The following is a 20,993-nucleotide window of genomic DNA, read 5'->3' as shown; positions in this document are numbered from 1 at the left end:
GGAAGATGTCCTGGTCTCTGTTGACTCTTGGGAGTACCCTACGAACTTTTTGGTCTTTCAACCAAAGGCAAAGCTCACTGGATACCCCCTCATTTTGGGAAGTCCTTGGTTAGCTACTGCGGATGCTCACATCAGTTGTCGAGCTGGAAGCATGACCATCAAGAATGGGCCCATGTCCAAATAGCTAGTCCTATACCCTCCTGCCCAACCTCTGCTAGAACATGACTTATCACTCTAGTTGGAAGAGGGAGATGAGGATGAGGTCTTCTCTACACCATTCTGCATAGTAGAAACCACCAGGGGAGGCCCTGAAACTGAGGATGACTTGATTTAGAATTTTATTCAAAATCCACCTCCCAGTGCACTGTCCTTAGAGGAGTTGGTGGAAGGTACCCAAGCCTGCACTTTAGTGGACCTCTGTGTGACTGATCTGACCTCTCCCAGAGTTAAGAATGTGGAATTTGGCCCCGAAAGAACCTTAAAGATCAGCTCCTCCCTATCTCCCTCCCAGGGGAAGGAGATGTGTATCTTACTAAACAATCGTTTGGATGCTTTCTCTTGGAGCTATAAGGAGATGAAAGGAGTCCACCCTTCAGTTTGTACCCATCACATTTACATTAAAGAAGATTGTAAACCAGTTAGGCAGCCTCATAGGAGAATGAATCCAGCCCTTAAAGACATCATTAAAGAAGAATTGCAAAAATTTTTGGATGCAGGATTCATATACCCCATCTTCGACAGTGAGTGGGTTTCACCTCTAGTGCTTGTGCCAAGAAAAATGGGAAGTGGAGAATCTTTGTAGATTACCGAGAACTTAACAAAGCCACCAAGAAACACCATTTCCCTTTGCCTTTCATAGATCAAGTGTTGGATGGACTGGCAGGGAAGAAGTTCTTCTCTTTCCTAGATGGGTTCAGTGGGTATAATCAAATCCAAATTAGCCCGGAGGACCAAGATAAGACCACCTTCACTTGACCATGGGGTACCTTTGCCTACCGAGTCCTTGCCTTTGGGCTATGCAATGCTCATGCCACTTTCCAGAGAGCAGTATTGAGCATATTTTTTGAGTTGGTCCACGATTCGGTAGAAATCTATATGGATGACTTTACTCCCTATGGGTCCAACTTCCAAGAAGCCTTGACTAACCTGGGAAAAGTTTTAAATAAGTGCATTGAGATGAGCCTGTCCCTCAGTCCCGAAAAATGTGAATTCCTGATGACTGAAGGGACTGTGCTAGGTCATACAATTTCTCAGCGAGGATTACAGGTGGATCCTAACAAGATTGCTATCATCCAAAAGGTCCCACCTCCTCAAAAGGTAAGAGATGTTCGGAGTTTCCTAGGCTTAGCAGGATATTATAGAAGATTCATTAAAGATTTCAGTAAGCTAGCCTCGCCATTGCTTGGCCTCTTAGGGAAAGATGTTGAGTTTAAATGGACTGAAAACTTTCAAGGGGCTCTGGATGAGTTGAAAGATAAGCTGGTGTCCACCTCGATATTGAGAGGTCCAAATTGGGCCCTACCTTTCCACATCCACACTGATGCCTCAAACAAAGCCATAGGGGTAGCCTTGGGACAAGTTGAGGAGAAACTACCATATGCCATATACTTCGTCAGTAAAAACCTGTCCAAGGCAGAAATGAACTATACTGTAACTGAGAAAGAGTTCCTAGCCATAGTCCATTCCCTAAAAAAGTTCAGACACTACATCACTGGTTATCAAACATTCGTACACACTGACCATGTTGCGATTAGATATTTAATGAGTAAGCCTGATGTAAATGCTCGTATCATTAGATGGTTACTTTTGTTGCAGTAATTTGATTTGACTATTGTCGACAAGCCAGGTAAGGAAAATGTTGTTGCTGACTTCTTGTCTAGATTGGATTTGCCTACAGGTGAAGAAGGGATAGTGGATGACCAGATGCCAGATGAACACCTGTTTGCTATCTCAGTACTCTCTCCATGGTTTGCTAATATAGCAAATTACTTGGTCTCAGCATAGTTCCCTTCGCATCTATCCTCAAAGGAGAAGAGCAGAATTGTGAGGAAGAGTGCCCCATTCACTTGGATCAGGGGAAACCTGTTCAAACTTGGCCCAGATCAGATCTTGAGGTGTTGTGTTAGGGAGGAGGAAGTCTTTGACATCCTCCTAACTTGTCATGATGGGCCCTGCGGAGGCCACTTTGCAGCAAAAAGGACTACCTTCAAAATTATACAGGCAGGCTACTATTGGCCTACTCTTCATCAAGATGTCAGAAGATACATCAGCTAGTGTGACCGATGTCAGAGGATGGGGAAACCGACTCCAAGGGATGAAATGCCTCTCCAACCTCAAGTGACCTTCGAGCCATTTGAGAAGTGGGGCATGGATTTTTTGGGTCCTATCAACCCCCCTTCCAAGCAAAGGTCTTACATCATTGTGTGCACCGACTACCTGACAAAGTGGCAGAAACAAAGGCAATCAAAGTAGCGACAGAAGAAAAGGTGGCTGAGTTTTTAGGGGAAAATATCTTCTACAAGTTTTGCTACCCAAGAGAGTTAGTCACCGATAAAGGAAGCCAGTTCACCTCTAACTTGATGGAAGACTGCTCGCTCATCACAAGATCAAGCACAGAACTTCCACCCCGTATCATCCACAAGCAAATGGGCAGGTGGAAGTCACTAATAGAGCATTGGAAGGGATTTTGGCTAAGGTGGTGAGCAGTAGCAGAAAGGATTGGGTAGATTGCCTGGTTGAGGCCACTTGGGCCTACAACACCACTTGGAGGACTACAACAAGTTTCACACCTTATGAGCTGGTCTACAGGAAGAAAGCTTAAATGTCCATAGAGTTTGAGTACAACACATTGAGGGTGGCAGCTCAACTGGACTTAGATATCAGCCATGCTCAACGTGAAAGATTACTGCCGCTGAATGGATTAGATGAATAGAGAATGCAGGCCCTCCTTCACTCAGAAGTAGTTCAGCTCCAGAGGAAGATATGGCATGCCCGACACCTTAATGAAAAGCAATTCGAGCCGGGAGATTGGGCACTGCTGTATGACTCAAGAAATAAGGATTTCAAAGGGAAGCTGAGGACAATATGGTTAGGACCATATACAGTGGAAAAATGCAATGACAATGGTTCAGTCTTTATCTGGACCATTGATGAAGAAGCCATCCCCGTGCTTGTCAATGGGCATCGATTGAAAATCTACAGGAAACGCCTTTCGAGGCAGGAGTTCATTGAAACTTTGGAAAAATCAGTGTTGGTAGTGGAGCAGGGCCCTGCCTCTATTCCATCCACATCTTGAACATAAAAAAATAAAAAATAAAAAAAAATAAAAAATAAAAATAAAAAATAAAAAACATGTATAAAAAGATCCTTGGGCAAAAATCTCTCTGAGGTGCTCGGGGCAGACAGTGAGGGTGAAAACCTCATGAAGACGCCCCAGGTATCTCTAAAAAAAAAATAATAAAGAAATGGAATGAAAAAGATCCTTGGGTGAAAATCTCTTCAAGGTACCTAGGGTAGATAGTGAGGGTGAAAACCTCATGGAGGCACCCCAGCTGTCTCTCAAAAAAAAAAAAAAAAAGAGAAAAGAAGGAAAGAAACATGCCTAATCTTTGTAAAATAATTGCAGGTTGCAGGGAATACATTGCAGGTAAAGACGGTCACGCAAAATGAGGACAGGGGTCCGTACCAAGCTACAGAACATCCTTATAGACACTCCCTCCATGGCCACTCACCTTTCCTAGGATTTGGTCACATTCGGGTCAAGATTCCACCTCCTACAGGAAGTTCTGGGCTTTCTACAAGAAGTTCTGTATCTCTACAGGAAACATCCTGTAGAACCTTCTAGCGAGCCAAATTTGATTTCAGAAGGGGATCTAAAGCTTGGAATCTGTTGGTTAGGCCTATAGCCATACCTCTATTCCATCCATCACCGTATGTCACCCCTGTTTCATCTCTTTCCACCTCCATTGCACTCACCTGGTTATGTGTTCCTACACAGTCATACAAGAAACCCTGTTTTCTTCAGCTGGACAGAAAAAAATTCTCAAGTGACAAATCAAGCAGCAAAGGCTTGCACACTCTACCTGTTCAAGCTCCATCTAGACTCTTCATCAGCGAATTTAGCTCTGCTCGTTTAGCATGCATCCCAAGAGGAGAAGCGGCTACAGGACATCCTACAGGAATCCTGTAGTGGCTGATCCCTCCAGAAGATATACTCTAGAGGCAGGGGCAGCCGAAACCAACAAAGGGATCATGTAAAAAGGTTCCTCCTGGACATGAAAACATCCTCAACAGCTGAAACCAAACAGAACTTGTGCATGCAGCATTGCCAACCGAAGGATCAGGTTCCAAAGCCATGCATCTAGCATCAACAAATGAAAGAATGGGTTCTAGCACCTGTGCACGAGGCAGCAACAAGCGAAGCAGTGGTTCCAAGTCCCGAAGTCTCCATAATGCATCCACAGCCATGCAGCTAAGTGTCTAACCTCATTCGTCAATTGCATAAACTATATTTTGAAAACTGCATGTCTGTGAAAATGGTTCGGACTGAACGAGTTTGGTGGCTAGTCAACTGGCCACCCACAGCTGGTCACATAGCTTTGTGGGATCTGAACAAGCTTGGTTACATTTGAATTTGCTAATGAGACATGTAGCCAACACGTGTGGAGTGTCCAGTCCAGGAAAATCGGCGGGACTGGCAGTGGTGGTGGCAGTTAATGGCAGAGGAGAGGTAATGGTGGTCAGGGACATGCAGAGGAATGATGGTCGTGACGTTGGCTAACGGTTCTGCCCGGCCACCTCACCCCCTCGCTACGAATTGCACCGTAGTTCAAAAATTCTCGGCTAAAGACTCGCATTACCTATTGTTCATTTGCACTTGCAACCATCCTCGGTCGAAGTACGCGTCCTCTGCTTCCACAATCTGTTAACCCATCATCCTCCACCGAGCTTTTCGGCCTATTTCAAAATTCTCCTGTGTACCAGGCTCGTTCAGAAGCGCAATGACATCGTACAGAAGCTAGCAAGAGTTCTACAGGAAGAAGCTCTACAGGAAATACGGCATAGCCTTCCGTAGCAGAGAAGCCTGGACTTTTCTTCGTCAAATTTGGAGTTTTGAGAGAGGTAAGCTCAAAAAACTATCTTCCATGCATGGTATATTTTGAAAAAGTGGTGAATTGAGCTGTCTTGAATTGGAAGGTTAGAGACAAGTCTGCCTGTGAGTTGAAAATAGCAGTTTACTTGTGTGTTGCATGGAATTTCTTAGTTGGTTCTGCATCAAAATTCTCCTCCACTATTCTTGTTAAGAAAATTCCTCTTGTAGAAAAGATAAAGCACTGTGAGGGCTAACCTGTGTATGAGGAATGTGAATTTTACATGGTTGTATGTATGCTGGGGATGAAAATTGAGCTCTGCACTCTGTCTGTGGAAACCTAATTCTTCCTTTTATACATGGACAGTCGAGTTTTGGGCAGCAAAAGCATTAGAACTAGGGAATTGGTGCAAAGTTAAAATATAAACACCTGAGAGATCCTGTCTTGAAGTTCAAAGGAGGAAACCGTAAAACAACAGTCCCTCTCTACTCAGAGCATAAAACAAAGCACTCTTACCATGCCAGGGGGGTTTATCAGGAAGGAACCCTCGGATTCGAGAAAATTGTGTGAACATCCTGAGGTGGTGAACCTCTTCACCCATGCCAATTGGATGACCTTTTGTGACAAAATTCAGGGTCATGACGATGAGATAACGGAGGAATTCTTAATGTCCCTACAACCTAAATCAAAGACACTAGCCACTGTGAATTTCAGAGGGTTGACCCTAAAGCTTACCCATGAACTCATTATTCGAGTTACTGATCTGCCATTGGGGATACCCTGGAGCAAAGAGGAGAGGGCATTGGGCCAAAAAGCCAAGAAAGAATTCTTCCTACCAGAGGAATAGTTTGCAGAAGACAAGAATGGGGTCCGGAGAGCTAGCCTACATCCTTTTTGGAGCGAAGTCAGTTTCCAGATCATGAAATACATTACCTGTGATGGGCGGTTCAGTATTGTCTACGGCTATCATTTCCGGTTGCTGAGTGAACTCAGACATGGGATGGATTTATCTCCAGAACAGAAGTTAAGCATCCCCTATTTTCTTCTGGAATCATTAATTGAGTATGGCACAAAATTGAAGGAAGGGACACCAGATCAGCTAGCCCATCATGGGCTCATCAAGATTTTAGTGGAAGATGCCCTCCACACCTACACTGTCCCCCTCTCCTGGGAGATTTTCCGCAACATGTCCAGAGATGACGATATTCGAATTCTGGCCGAGGAACTCACCTCATCCAGCAGTGAAGAAAGGGAACACACTGAGGCAGGAGAGAAAGCCAGTGGTAAAGAAACACAGGACATACCACCACAGAAAGAATAAGAAGAGAAACGAGGGAAAGGCCAAGTTGCTAAGCCTAAAACTATGGGAGGAACAATGGTACAAACACCCAGGGAGAAACGATTGCAGAGTGGAGCAGAGAGGACTGAAAAGTTCCAAACAAAGGAGGGCACAACCAAGGCAACCACACAGAAATTAAGAGGAATGACACATCCAGCCAAGCAGACCGAAACAGTTGGAACAATTTCTACAGGAAGCATGAAAGCAGTCGACAGGGGACTTTCTACAGGAAGCATGGAAACAGAGCAGCAAAAGGAGAAATCACCTGATATTTTGGCCAGGGAGGTGGCATTTGTGCTGGCTACCTTAAGCACATCTCCAAAGAAAAAAGGAAAGCGAAAAAGGGAGCCTTCCATGTATTTTAAGGCAAGAAGGAGCATGCAGATAAAAACTGGCAGACCCCAGCCACAATCAAAGGAGACAATTACGATTGTGGACACCCCAGCTAAACAAAAGGAAAGGTCACCTTCAAAGGCATCCATCACCTATGAACAGGGAAGCTTGAAAACATCCACCTAGAGAGAAAGGATGAAAATGTTGGACACAAAGACCCCTCTAAAGGATGCTGAGACTGTTCTACAGGAAACGCTAGCTAGGCTAAAGGAGACCGAAGAATTGGAAGGAAAGGCAACTAAATCATCACAGGAGGAGGAAAAGGTGGAGAACATTGTGTAACCTAGCCCCCAGCCTAGCTTGGGCTCCTACTATAACTTGTTAGAGGCCGGAAAGATCATTCCCCAAAAATTCGCAGTGCCACTTTTCCTTGCAGTAGAAGAAGAGAGAGTGAGGACCCACACTTGGATGAAGATCGCCAAGTCGAAGGGTGTGGTAGATATAGGTCCCCTAGAGGAACAACTCAAAGAGGCGAGAAAGGAATTGGCTATGGTACGGCATGTGGAAAGTAGCAAGCGGGCCAAGCTACAGGAAGAAAACGAGCTGCTTAAACAGTAGCTACAGCTACAGGGACAGTATAAGGAAGACAGGCCCCACATCTTGGGATAACAACAACAACAGGAGGAGCCCACAACGGACAAAGAAACCCTTGATGAATAGCAGAGAAGAGATGGGTTGCAAGCTGAAATTGAGACACTAACTAGAAAGCTACAGGAGAAGGACTTGCAAGCAGCACAGGAGATACAGTCTCTGAAGCAGTAGGTGCAAGAAAAGGAGGCCCAACTGGCCTGCATGGCTAGCTGGGTGATGGAAGTTGTACAGTGTAGGTAACCTGCCAAATCATATGCCCTATACCTTAAGGATCAGTGGTTGCAGTTTCAGATTAACATCTTAGCCCAAAGGGGCATCAGTCCATTTCAAAATTATCATCAATTTGTGACTTTATGTGACAGTAGCTCTTCAAAAGACAAGGCTAAATTATCAGAGTTTTATTTGCACAACTTAGCCCTTCCAAATATAAATTCATGGGATCCCAACACTGTGGTAGGAGATGTCCAACTTATGGCCATGGCCTCTTGGATGAATCATGAGGAAAAAAGAGCAGCAGAGGTCTGAAATATTGTGAACAGGGAACTCAGTGAGCCACTAATGATCAGAGCAGAGTCGAAGGACCCCTCAGCAGTGATAAGTGCCCACCAGCACTTGGCCAACAGCCCTCAGGATTTACAGGAGTACATTAAGCAATAGGCTCAAGCTATTTCCCACTTTGAGGATATGGAGAGACAGTTGGGGGATAACTTCCTTCATGCCTGGACAAGCCGGTGGAACACACTGCACCACAACTTGAAGATAAGAGAATAGCACTCTCCAACCAGGATGAGGGAGGCCCTGGCAAGGGTACCCCTCTACAAACAGTCAATGCAAAATCTGCAGGCCAATTGGATCGGCCTGAAATTCAGTTCTCACTTGCTTTTAGGATTGCTAGAAGGAGTTAAAGAAGAGGAGGAAAACAGACAGTGGGAGGAAGTGAAAAGAAAAGCAGGATTCCATGACCAGGAAGAAGACATCATTGCGGAGGCCTGGGACGTGAGAGAGGCAGTCAAAGCTATCAAGGATGATGAGCTAGATTAGTTTCTCAGAGGATGAGCAACCCATTTAGCAGGGGGGTGGCGATGAGCCCCAAAAATGGGTAACTTATTGGGCTCATTTTACCTACTGTTCTTCATCAATCAACCATTTTTCATAGTTTATGCATGTTTTTTGAGTATATTTATGTTAGTTGAACAAATGAGGGTGGTCACTTTACCAAGAAGGCTAATACATGGTTATTTCAAGTTTTTTGGACAAATTTTGGAACAAGGCCAAGCAATTATGAGACAGATGACAGCCAAGCATGAAGGAACAAGGGTGAGGATTCATAGGAAGGGTGTTTCTTGCATTAAATGGCCCTTCCTCGAAATCTCCACCCTCAACTGGGAGCTCAGCAGGCCACCAAAACGAATCCTAAAGGCAGTCGAGCAGCTTTGTGAAAAGTGACTGTTTACTGGTAGTTTGAATAGCCGAGCCCCTTGAGTTAAGGAGGGCTACTGAGGACCCTCGTAGTGCATAAATAGGAAGGCTTTCAGCCTTTGTAGGTTACTTTTTGAACTGTTGGGTTTTGCACTATAGTGTTGTCATTTTCTCAGCTCATTTTCGTAGCTACTGTTGTATAACTTTCTTGTGACATGGTTATTTTTGAGTAATGAAAAGCAACTTTATTTGGCATCATTTCTGAGTTTTTCTTAGGAGCCTATAGCTCTTGGTGTTGGGCCCAACCCAATTGCCAAGGCTTCCTTTTTGTACTGTTATTTGTTTTTTATGTCTTTGCAAAATAATTTATGTTCAGTAGATTAAAATCTTGCTGGTTACCTAGGTCATTGTTGATGATTAGAAAGGATTTTTATGTTCAGATTGAGTTGATAGGTTAATAACAGGGAAGATCTTCAGAAAAAGGCCATCAAGCACCTCTGATCTCACCTCTCCCTCAGTGGGACCATGAGCTGAGACCAAGGTGTCCTTGCAGCTACCAAAAACACTGTCTTTGCTTCATCATGCAATTATTGGTGTAGATTCTCATTTGCAGAAGTTGATACCAGTTGAGGTTACATGTTCAAGTTATTGATTGCTTAGTTTTCATAGCTATTTCATGTGATGTCATTGCAAATAGACTTATGTTCATTTCCTTTGCTGTTACCTAGGTCAGATTAGAGTAAAGTAGCTAGGTCATTGGTTTTCCAAGTCATTGTTTGTTCGATTTGAGAAGTAACTTGCAGAGTGCCTGTATTACCTCTCCATCTATCCGTACTCCATCAATCCCATCTGCTCCATCCCCTAACTCAGATTCTTGCCTCACGTTTGCCTCATTTGCTCGCATAGCCCTAATTTTTGTGCAATGTTGCTCTACTCCTCCTTGAACAAATCCAACCATCCTCATCAGTCCTCAGCTCCATCCACCAAGTCCTGGACCTCCTCTCATCCTTATCCTACCCCCATACTCACTTCTCCACCTTTCTCTCTCCATCCACCCTCCAAAATCCTATTTTTTAACATCCTGTAGAAAATACAGAACATCTTGTAGAACCCTTGCAGACTTCCTATAGAAGCTCACGAAAGCGGTTTCTTGATAGCCAAACTCTGTGAAACTCTCTGGAAGGGTGCTAGGGACCCCTTAGGCCCTCTTCCAACCTTCCCAACCTCCTGCAAGCATTTTCCTCTTGCCAATCCACCTCTGCACAGTCAAAAACCAGTTAAAGCACATGCGTGACCATTCTAACACTTCACTAAAAAATACAAAAAGATGTTTTTTTTTTTCATATTTTACTGTAGAAGTAGCTTCGACACATGCATGTCACCTTCTTAGAAGTCAGTGGCATCTCCTTCAGTAGCTTTCGTCCTCTTTCCTGCATTAGTAGGATTAGCTGGTAAAATTAGGGTTTGCTAGGGTTTGCATTTCCTTTTATCTTTTCAATTTCTTTCTACAAGTAGATTAGCCTCCTTTGAGTTAGCTTCCATCCATTAGTTAGAAAGCTTCTTCTCAGAGCTCATAGAAGTTGGCTTAAGCTCCTAGTGGACTTGTGCCAGTTGACTAAGTGATGGCTGCAGCAAGAGCTAGTACTTGTGCATACAACACCGTCGCTTCCAAGTTTGTTACGAACTACCGGGTTGATAAGAGTAAAGAAGGGAGTCCCAGGAGTTGTAGCATTATTGCTGCAATACTCGAGCCCATTGGGATACTCATTAACTCATCTATCATGGGTCCTATTCTGTTGACATCAGCTCATTTATTCCAGAAGAATGGCCTAGACGGCAGTGTATCTTGCTTCCAACATCCATTCTTGTTTAGTGCCTTAGATCAAGCAAAGGGACTCATTATTTCCCTTTGAATTGGTTGTTTCATTTTCGTGATTCATGCACTTGATGGTCTAGTAATGTAGCAGATTGTACCAGTGAATCCTAGGTGTGTGTGAGATGTTTCAGACCTCATGAGGGGGTGGCCCTTCACATAGCCCCCCACATGCCTAGAGTCATACCTACTATGCTACAGCCTCAGATGCAGTTCTGTAGAGTTGATGGGTTCGGTTCCTACCGATTTTATTGTTCATAGCATGCATGTCTGCTCCATATGACCCATTCAGTTTTGCAGAGCCCTTCCTTGTTCAGGAGGGTTTCTCCAATTGTTCTACCTTCTCTCCCACCCATTTTTGGAGGGAAGGGGATTTGTATCTCATGTACTCATATATTATTGTATTCAGTCCTAGCTCATGTTTTTCCAGGTGCATTATGTATATGGGACACATTGTATTATTTTCTGGCTCTATTATGCCAACATGTCATGTACCATTCAGCATGTACTTCATTGCTCAGTTTTATATTTCTAGGCGAAACATTTTTTTTTTTACTAAGTTATCTCAGTGGGTATGGGTATGCCTCCCCCACCTTAGTGATGTTCGATGCCACAACATAAAAGGAGACTTGCATTAGTCTCACCACCTCTGTCCCTATCCTCTTTCAATTCAACTTTATTGGTCTCTCTCTCTCTCTCTCTCTCTCTCTCTCTCTCTCTCTCTCATGTGTTGTCTAAGTGATTGTGTCTTTATAACGTACCTCAGTTATACGTTTTTCTCCGAACACTCGTTCGTTGGGGGGGAAATCTATTATCACCAAAAAATTGATCATCTAGCCTAATTTACTAGATGGATTGAAGCACACCATGTAAAGCCAATTTTACCATAGTAAAATTGCTTTCACTGTGAGAAATTACCTAATAAACCACCTTCATTAAGTAATTTATAGTTAAACCCATGAAGAATAATTGAATAAATCACCATTTATTTGATTTTCTTCTAGGAATAATTAATTAAACCATTGTTTTATTATTAGTCCTTGTCAAATTTTACCCAATCATGAAAAATAAACAGATAAATCATTATATTTCTTATTTTTCTCTAAGAATAATTAATTAATCACTAATTAAATATTATTCTTTGCTAAATTTGACTAAATCCCTTAAGAATAATGAAATAAATCCTTATTTGTTTATTATTCTTTAACTATTTCCTTGAGATGATAAATAAATCATTTATTTATTTATTATTTCTAAATAAAAGTTTAAATACTTTTTCCCTCGTAAACAAATATAGTAAAATATTCCAAGTGGTTATTCCAAGAATGGGGTTAATAATATTTTATTATTGCTCATTATTTGAGGATAACTCAATATTTTGTTATAAATATAACAGTTTTCCATTCATTATTCACTTTTGATTATTTTCATTGTTGTAACTATGATTATTTTCATTGTCGCACACCATACTTTTGCTAGCTTTACACATTATAGAGGAGAGAGACTCTACACAAGCTAAAGGCATTTGAGGATAGCCAAGAAACCATCCCATAGAGGGGGACTGGTAACATCTACTTTTTCCCTTCACAGGTGTTATAATAAAACTATTATTGGTATATATGGTTTCTATTAGACGATTGGAGTTATTACTCTTTCTTTTTTCTGTTTAACTATGATTGTGGCATAGATCCGGACTTTGGCAGGTTTTTTTTCTATCAGTTTCTGTACATCTACAATGTTTAGTAGCCATTTATATTGTTTATATTGTTTATAATCCACAATCATAAATGGGTTCCTTTCGTACATCTTTGAGAAGAAAACACTTCAACAATTTATGTCAATGCTGCAATTTGTAAACTTGGGATAATGTACTCCATAGGCATTACTGCTTCAATCCCATAAACCATTCTAAATGGTGTTTGTCCTATCAAATTCTTGCATGTCATCATATATGCCCACAAAATAGCATGTACACACACAACCCAGTCATTCCTCTACGCATTGTAAATCTTTGTTGATGGGTGCTCCAAAATCTTGTTAAAAGCTTCCATCGTTCCATTTGCCTATGGGTCATAGGGCATGCTCTTCTGATGATACAACATAAATTCTTCAAGAATTTCACTGATCATTTCATTCATGAAATGTGTACCCATATCACTCATCAATAAGGGCATCCATACCTAGTTAAGAGATATTTAAACAAAAACTTCGCATCAATGGCCGATGTACAATCCTTTACTTGTTGCACTTCTTCCCATATAGTTAAATACTCTATTGCAGTAATGATGTAACATGCACCCGTCTTCTTACCTGGTGGTTGTATTGGACCTATAAATCCAATGGCCCATTTATCAAATACCTGCAACAAGACCTGAGGATTTAAAGGCATTTCATCCCTTCGTGAAGGGTTCTCTGTCCTTTGGCAAGCATAGCACGCCTTGCAGTATGCCTTAGAATCATTTTGTAATATCGGCCACCATTACCCAGTGCACAAAATGTTTTGCGTGCTAGCTTTCCCTACATAGTGACCTCCTGCCACTCCTTTATGGGCTTCAGCTAGGATAGTAGAGCATTCAAACTTTGGAACATACCTTCACAATATCTCATTCATTCCCATCTTACACAAATGACCCACAATCACTGAAAAATATGTGGTGCGAATTACTAACTCCTTTTTTTGAGTGGAATAACTATCTGAAGCTATTCTCGTTGTTAAAAATTTAATGATATCAAAAAAATGATCATGCACGATGCGCATCGCAAAGAGCTACACATCCAACAACCCTTGCTCCAAATTACTTGGTTCCTCAGCTGTTGCAATCCTTGATAGATGGTCTAGACCTTCATTCAGCCTTCCAGGCTTCACAATTACTTAAAATTCATATTCCTATAATAATAGTAACCATTGGCATATCTTCTCCCACAGCGCAGTCTTATTGACTAGGTGCTTCAATGCAGAGTGATCCATATACATTTTAAAGTTTCCACCCAACAAATAATTCCTAAAATTATATAGTACGTAGACCATCTCGAGCCCTTCGCACTCTGTAGTGGAGCAATTCTTCTTAGATTTGGATAACTTCTTGCTTGCGCAAGCTATCAAATGATCAATCTCTCCCTCATCTGCTTGGGTTAATACTGCTCCTAGCGCAATACAAGGGGCATCTACATGCACATGGAACTCCTTCTTCCATTTTCGAAATACCAAAATATGAACTATCACCATTTACTCTTTTGAGACACCAAAAATGCGTTGAGAATATTCATCCCAAAAAAATGTCACATCTTTCTTCAATGGTTTCTCCATCAGAGCGATGATTTGGTCATATGCCTTGATAAACTTCTGGTAGTACCTAGTTTGTCCCAACGTGGTGCCTAGTTGTTTCACATTCCTAGGAGCTTCCAAATTCACAATCCCTACATATGTATGACATGGCCAAGAAGAATCTTAAAGGGCACACAGAATATGCATTTCTTCAAGTTCAGTGTGATTTGAAAGCTTCAACATGTATCCAGCATTAGGTGCAGACTCACAAAATGGCGCTTCCGCAACCCACACACAGTCCAATCATCAAAATATACTTTTAGGAACTGATGAATAATCTCCTTGAATGCTGCAATCACTACCCGAAAAATTTTTGTAGGTGTGTTCTTCAATATGAATGGAATAACTGTATATTGAAAGCAACCCCACTAAGTTGTGAAGGTTGTTTCCCTTCAATCTTCTAGAACGATGTTATGAAACCATCTCACAAAAAGATAGAAAATATAGATCAACGACTTAGAATTCATCCTCTTCGAGGGGGCAACCTCCTTTACATTACAAAAATGAACATTTCTTGGATGATACAAATGAAAAAACCTCCTTTCTATATATAGGAGTTTGAGGGTTCATAATATAACCAAGCTGACCTAACAATAATAATATAAAGGCACAAAAATAACAATAGTGGGATTCTATGGGGAATAATAATAACAATAAGGGATACAATGACAATAGTAATGGGGGAATCACTAGTATTATAGGGACCTAACATGCCCCTCTCCTTAAAAAATGCGTTGTCCTCAACGTTTGAGTAGTTATGGATGCTTCTGTATAAAATTCTCATCCTCCCATGTGGAGTCTTCAATGGGTATGTTCTTCCACTTGATGAGATACTCTGAAATTGATCGATTTTGTAGCTGTCGAGTTCTTGTTTCTTTGACTGCTTCAGGTTCCAATATGATTTTTCCTTCCTCATCAAGTTCTAGAAATATTTTTTGAACTGGAATCTTGTCACCTATAACCTTCTTTAAGCATGAAACATGGAAAATTTGGTTCAGTAGGGAAGCTGTAGGAAGCTCCAATTTGTGTGCCATAGTACCTATCTTTTGCAACACCTTGTACAGACCATAATACTTTGGTGATAATTTATTATCCTTCTTAGCTTGCTTGAGGGACATTTGTTTATATGGTTGTAGCCTTAAGAATACCCAATCACCCACATCAAAACTTCTTTCACTGCGATGCTCGTCTTCCTGTTGTTTCATTCTATTCTGCGCCAAGGTGAGGTTATCCTTTAAGAGTTGGAGAACTTGTTGCTGATGCTCAATGTGATCTTCCACTACTTGAACCTTAGAATTTTCTCTTAAATATGTTGTGATGGATGGTGGATGATATCCATAAAGTGCCATAAATGGGGTGATTTTTGTTGTAGTATGGAAGGAAGTGTTATACCACCATTCAACTAGAGGCAACCATTTGACCCATTGTGTTTATTTATCAAATACAAAGCAACGAAGATATCCTTCCAAACATTTGTTTACTATCTCAGTTTGCCCATCAGATTGAGAATGATAAGATGAGCTATGAGATAATTGAGTACCAAGACAAGAAAATAATTCTGTCCAAAAATTTCCAGTGAAAATGGGATCTCTATCGCTTACAATAATCTTTGGATTTCCATGTAGCTTTTGAATTGTCTCCATAAATGTAGTAGTAACTGTACTCGCTTTAAATGGATGAGATAATGCACAAAAGTGTGCATACTTGGTAAGTAAGTCAACTACCACCATGATAACACTCGTTCCTTCAGAATTGAGTAAACTTGTGATGAAATCCATTGAGACCTCCTCCCAATGTTGGCTTGGAATCGATAAAGGTTGTAATAGTCCTGGGGTCTTAGTTTTCCAACCTTATTTTGTTGGCAAACCAAACATTTTGCCACAAACTTTTGAATATCCAATTTAAGGCCATCCCAAAAAAATCCTTCTTAACCCTGTGGCAGGTTTTTAGAAATCCTGAGTGCCCTCCTAAGGGAGAGGTGTGCAATTCCCTAAGAATCTTTTGTTTCAGTTGGGAATTCTTACATAGGTATAACTGATACTTGTACCATAACGAATCATTTTTCCAGCTAAATGTATCAGATGTACTATGATCTTGTTGTATCTTTTGAATGAGTTCCCACACTTCCTCCTCATTCTTCCATTCATCTGTTGCTTTGTTTATCCAATATTATTGGATAATAGAAATAACGCAAAGAAATGCTTTCACATCCTCATCCTTTCTTGAGAGTGCATCTGCCACAACATTTTTCTTCCCTTTTTTTTAGATGATTTGAAAGTCATAGCCCAACATATTTGTGACCCATTTTTGCTACTCTTATGAAGATAATATTTGTTCTAAAAAGCATTTAAGACTATCATGATCCGTTTTTACCTTGAAGTGTCTTCCCATTAGATAGGGTCGTCATTTCTTAAGTTCATGTAGTATTGCCAGCATTTCCTTCTCATAAATAGCTTTGTGTAAATACTTTCCTTTGATTGGAAAACTTTCGAAAGTAATGGGTCTTTCTTCATGCATTAAAACAACACCAATTCCTTTTCCTAAGGCATCACATTCCACAATAAAGGTTTTTGTGAAGTCTGGCATAGCTAAGACTGGTGCATGGCACATTTAAGATGTTCATTTAGGCCTTTGTTGTTTTTGGAGTCCATGAGAATGCATCTTTCTTCAATAATGTTGTTATAGGTGCTACTACTCTACCATAATTCTTAACAAACTTGCGATTATACCTTTTCAACTAGAGAAATCCTTGTAGATGCTTTATAGATGTGGGGATTTTCCATTCCTTAATGGTTTTAATTTTGCTAGGGTCTACCTTAACACCTTCATGAGATATAATATGACCCAGATTTTGCATGAGAAACATTTGGAGATTTTTGCATATAATTATTTCTCCTCCAATAGTTTGTACACTATGTCAACATGTTGGACATGATCCTTCCAAGACTTGTTGTAGATTAGTATATCATCAAAAAATACTAACACAAATTTTCTAAGGAAGGATTTGAGAATGGAATTCATCAAACCTTGAAATGTACAAGGTGCATTAGTAAGGCCGAAAGGCATGACCAAAAGTTCATAATGACCGTCACGACTTCTAAATGTTGTTTTCGGAATGTCTTCAGTCTTCATTCTAGTTTGATGATATCCTGAATGAAGATCCAACTTGGTGAAGTAAATTGATCAATGCAATTCATCCAATAATTCATCAATGACATGAATGGTAAATTTATCTTTAATAGTGAGTTTGTTGAGATCCCTATAATCTGGACACATGCGCCATGATCCATCCTTCTTGTGAACGAATACTACTGGGGTAGATAAAGAAATTTGACTAGGTTGAATTATACCAGCCTCTAGCATTTCAACAACCATATGTTCAATTTCACTCTTTTGGACATAGGGATATCTGTAAGGCCTGATGTTTGGAGGAACACTTCCTGGGTGGGAGCCCTTTGGGAGTCTCAAATACCTTGGAATGATTGTCCAAGACTTTTTGGAGATCTAGAGGAATGGATGATTTAGATCTGGGAAACTTTAGTGAACGTAATTGTGCAGTTATGCCTCATTGTTATTTATTTATAAGCTTTGTCATTCTGTTAGAGCTAATTATATTTCTCGGTTTCCCTGTGATACCCCTTAATTCAACTTCCTTTCCTTTTGGAGAGAATTTCATGAAAAGTTCTTGAAAATTAAAAGCTATTGTACCCAAGGATTGTAGCCATTGGACTCCTAGTACAACATCAGCACCACCCATTGGAATGGAAAGCATTCGGCTATTCACTACATATTCTCCCATGGATAGCTTGATATTATGGCACTTTGCTGAGAAATTTATGGTTCCTCCACTTGCAACCATTACTTGAAACTCTAGTGTTGGATATAAGAAGCAATTCAATTCCTTGGCTATCTTACAAGGAATAAAATTATGGGTAGTTCCCGAATCAATCAACACTATTACCTTTTTCTTCTTGATATGCCCTTCTATCTTGATAGTTTGAGGAGTGGTAATTCCAGCCAATGCATTACAAGATATGGTCAGATTCATTTCTTCTTTTTCTAGGGTTTGTTCCTGGTGTATATCATCTTCTTTTGATGTTTCGTGTTCATTTTCTTCCTCCTCTTCACAATCTATGCAAAATAATTTCTTCTCGGCACACTTATGAATTTTAGTGTATTTGCTATCACAACTGTAAAAAATCCCTTTTTCTCTTTTTTCTTCTAATTGTTGTGGTGTCAACCTTATAGGTTGTGGATGGCTAGGGGAAACACTTCCACATTTATGATTGTGAGTGGTAGGCTTCCTTGTTTCCATAATTTTGCTTTCCATTTTTCTTACCAACCTAAATGCCTTCTCTAATGAATCTGGTTCCCAAAGGCGAACCTCATGTTGGATGTTATATTTTAAAGTCCCTATGAACATATCAATCCTATGCACCTTTGGAATATATTTTACACTTATATTAAATTTTTGCAAGTCCTCAATGTGCTCCATCATTGAACCCTTTTGTTTGAGATTTATCAATTGGCTAAAAAACGTGTTGGTTTTTGTATCCTCATAATGTGCTATCATTTCATCCATAATAATAGCCCAAGTGACAATTTGTTTATGAGAGTAAAGGAATCGATACCATACAAACTAATTTGGTTCCAAATATAAAGTTGCAATGTGTACCTTTTGTGTGTTTTGCACATTATGTAGATTGAAAAATTGCTCCATCTGTAGTATCCATGTTCCAGGATCCTTGCCATCAAACTTCCTCATATCGATCTTTGCAACATGGTGGTTCTTTCATCCAATGTTAGAGTCTATGAAATCATGATTAACATTTATTTTGTTCTCATCATGAGTTTCCTTTACTACCTTTCGCCATTAGTAAGCATTTCTTGTAGAAACTTTGTCAAATCTGTCTTCAAATCTTTCATGCTTGTCTTCAAATCATCCATATTAGCTTCCACACCGTCCATCTTAGATTCAGTGCCTTTCTTTAAGCCATCCATATTAGTTTCCACGCCATACATGTTAGCTTCTACGTCTTTCCTTAAACCATCCATCTTAGATTTTGTTACTTTTTGTGCAAGTGACATTTATTTCACTTGCTCTCGTAATTTTGATATATCATGTTGCATTTCTTCCTCTTCTTTATGAGTCATGCTAGAGCTTTTAGGTTGCTTACTAGGTGTTTCCATTTTCTTTCTTTGAGGCATCAATTACCGATAATAATGCTTCACTATGCCCTTTTAATTCCATCAAAGTAATTTTGCAAACCAAGTTTATGCAGAAATTTAAAAAAAGCCTACACACCTTTTTTTCGCTTTCTAGGAGCTTGACATTGAATCTGATGTATTTCTGTAATTTTGGATCTCCACGGTCTGAAATTTCTTCCCGTGGTAACCCTCTTAGAAATATTTCTAACTCAGCATGTCTGATCAAGATTGGATTCTCTAATGAAAATTTATGCCAAATCACCCACAATGACCTAAGTATAGACTTGTTCAGTAGAGTGAACTTGTACGATGTGCTGTGAGTCACTGTTTTAACCTTAGGTTCTAAAAATGGTACCCACAAAACTACAGTCCATCCTCTTTTTGCAACTTCTTACAAAAATTCAATTTGATGCTCAGAGAGAAATTTATGACGATTTTCCCAAGGTGACCTGTTTGGAATGTAATTCGGGGGTCTGCAAAAACCCTAAAGTCCTCAGATTATATCTCAGAAAATATAGCAAGACAGGATAAGGATTTCCAGAGCTGAGGTTTAGACTGATTTCTTCTCCAATTGGTTTTTTTTAGCATCTGAAACTTCGTAGAGAAAGTTTTATAGCAAACATTCCACAATGACCAGTTTTAGATGAAATTCTGGATCTTGTAAAAACCCTAACTTCCTGAGATCATATCTCCGAAAATATAGCTAGATAAGATATGAAATTTAGGCCCGAGGTGCAGCAAGATTTCGTCTCAAATGGGTTTTTTTTCTTTTGAAACATCTCATAAAAAACATTATAGCAAAAATTCCACGATGACCTATTTGGACAAGTGAAACCCTAGAATCCAAAGCTCTGATACCAAATGCTATGAAACCAGCTCACAAAAAGAAAGAAAAGATAGATCAATGCCTTAGAATTCAGCCTCTTCAAGGTAGAAACCTCCTTTACATTACACAAATGAACAATTATTGGATGATACAAATGACAAAACCTCCCTTCTATATATAGGAGTCTGAGGGGTCGCAATATAACCAAGCCAACCTAACAATAATAATATAAAGGCACAAAAATAACAAGAGTGGGATTTTATGGGGCATAATAATAACAATAAGGGATATAATGAAAATAGTAATGGGGGAATCACTAGTATTATAGGGACCTAAAAAATGATATTTATTTGATGATATCCCTAAAACCCATCAGTAAATGAATATGCCTCCTATCTGCCAACATTCTCCAACACTTCGTCAGTAACCGGTCTTGGAAATAGATCATGCATGCATGAATCATTCAGCTTTTGCAGATCTACACATATGCTGATTTCACCTTTCTATTTCTTTCCTTGGACCACCATTGGGCTTACCCAATCTGATTCTTCTATAGGCTCAATAATACCAGCCTCTAGTATCTTATCTATGTCTTGGTGCACCTTCTCTTTATATTTGGGATTCAGTCGAGAAGGTTGCTTCTTAATAGGCTTCACATCTAGATTCAATGTAATCCTCATAACACCTAAATCTCCAATGATCCATTTTAAATTTGAAAACTTCATTGGGAATCTTATCAACCGTATCCTCATCCGGATAGCCTCTGATCTTCAAAAACTTAGGCTCTACTTCAGATCGAATATTTACTTGTCCAATTTTCAAAGGCTTTGATATATCTGGGTTCGCCACCTTCAGTCGTTCGACTTCACGTTGTTCTTCTCTTTTTGGAATGGTAATATTCCATGGATCACCCTCTTATTCTTCAGTAG

The sequence above is a fragment of the Pinus tabuliformis genome, chromosome 6 (genome assembly GCF_031772625.1).
Source record: "Pinus tabuliformis cultivar Carrire ecotype Pingquan chromosome 6, CPIR1, whole genome shotgun sequence".
In the NCBI taxonomy this organism is placed as follows: Eukaryota; Viridiplantae; Streptophyta; class Pinopsida; order Pinales; family Pinaceae; genus Pinus; species Pinus tabuliformis.
The sequence above is the reverse complement of the archived record's forward strand: the minus strand, read 5'-3'. Positions refer to the sequence as shown.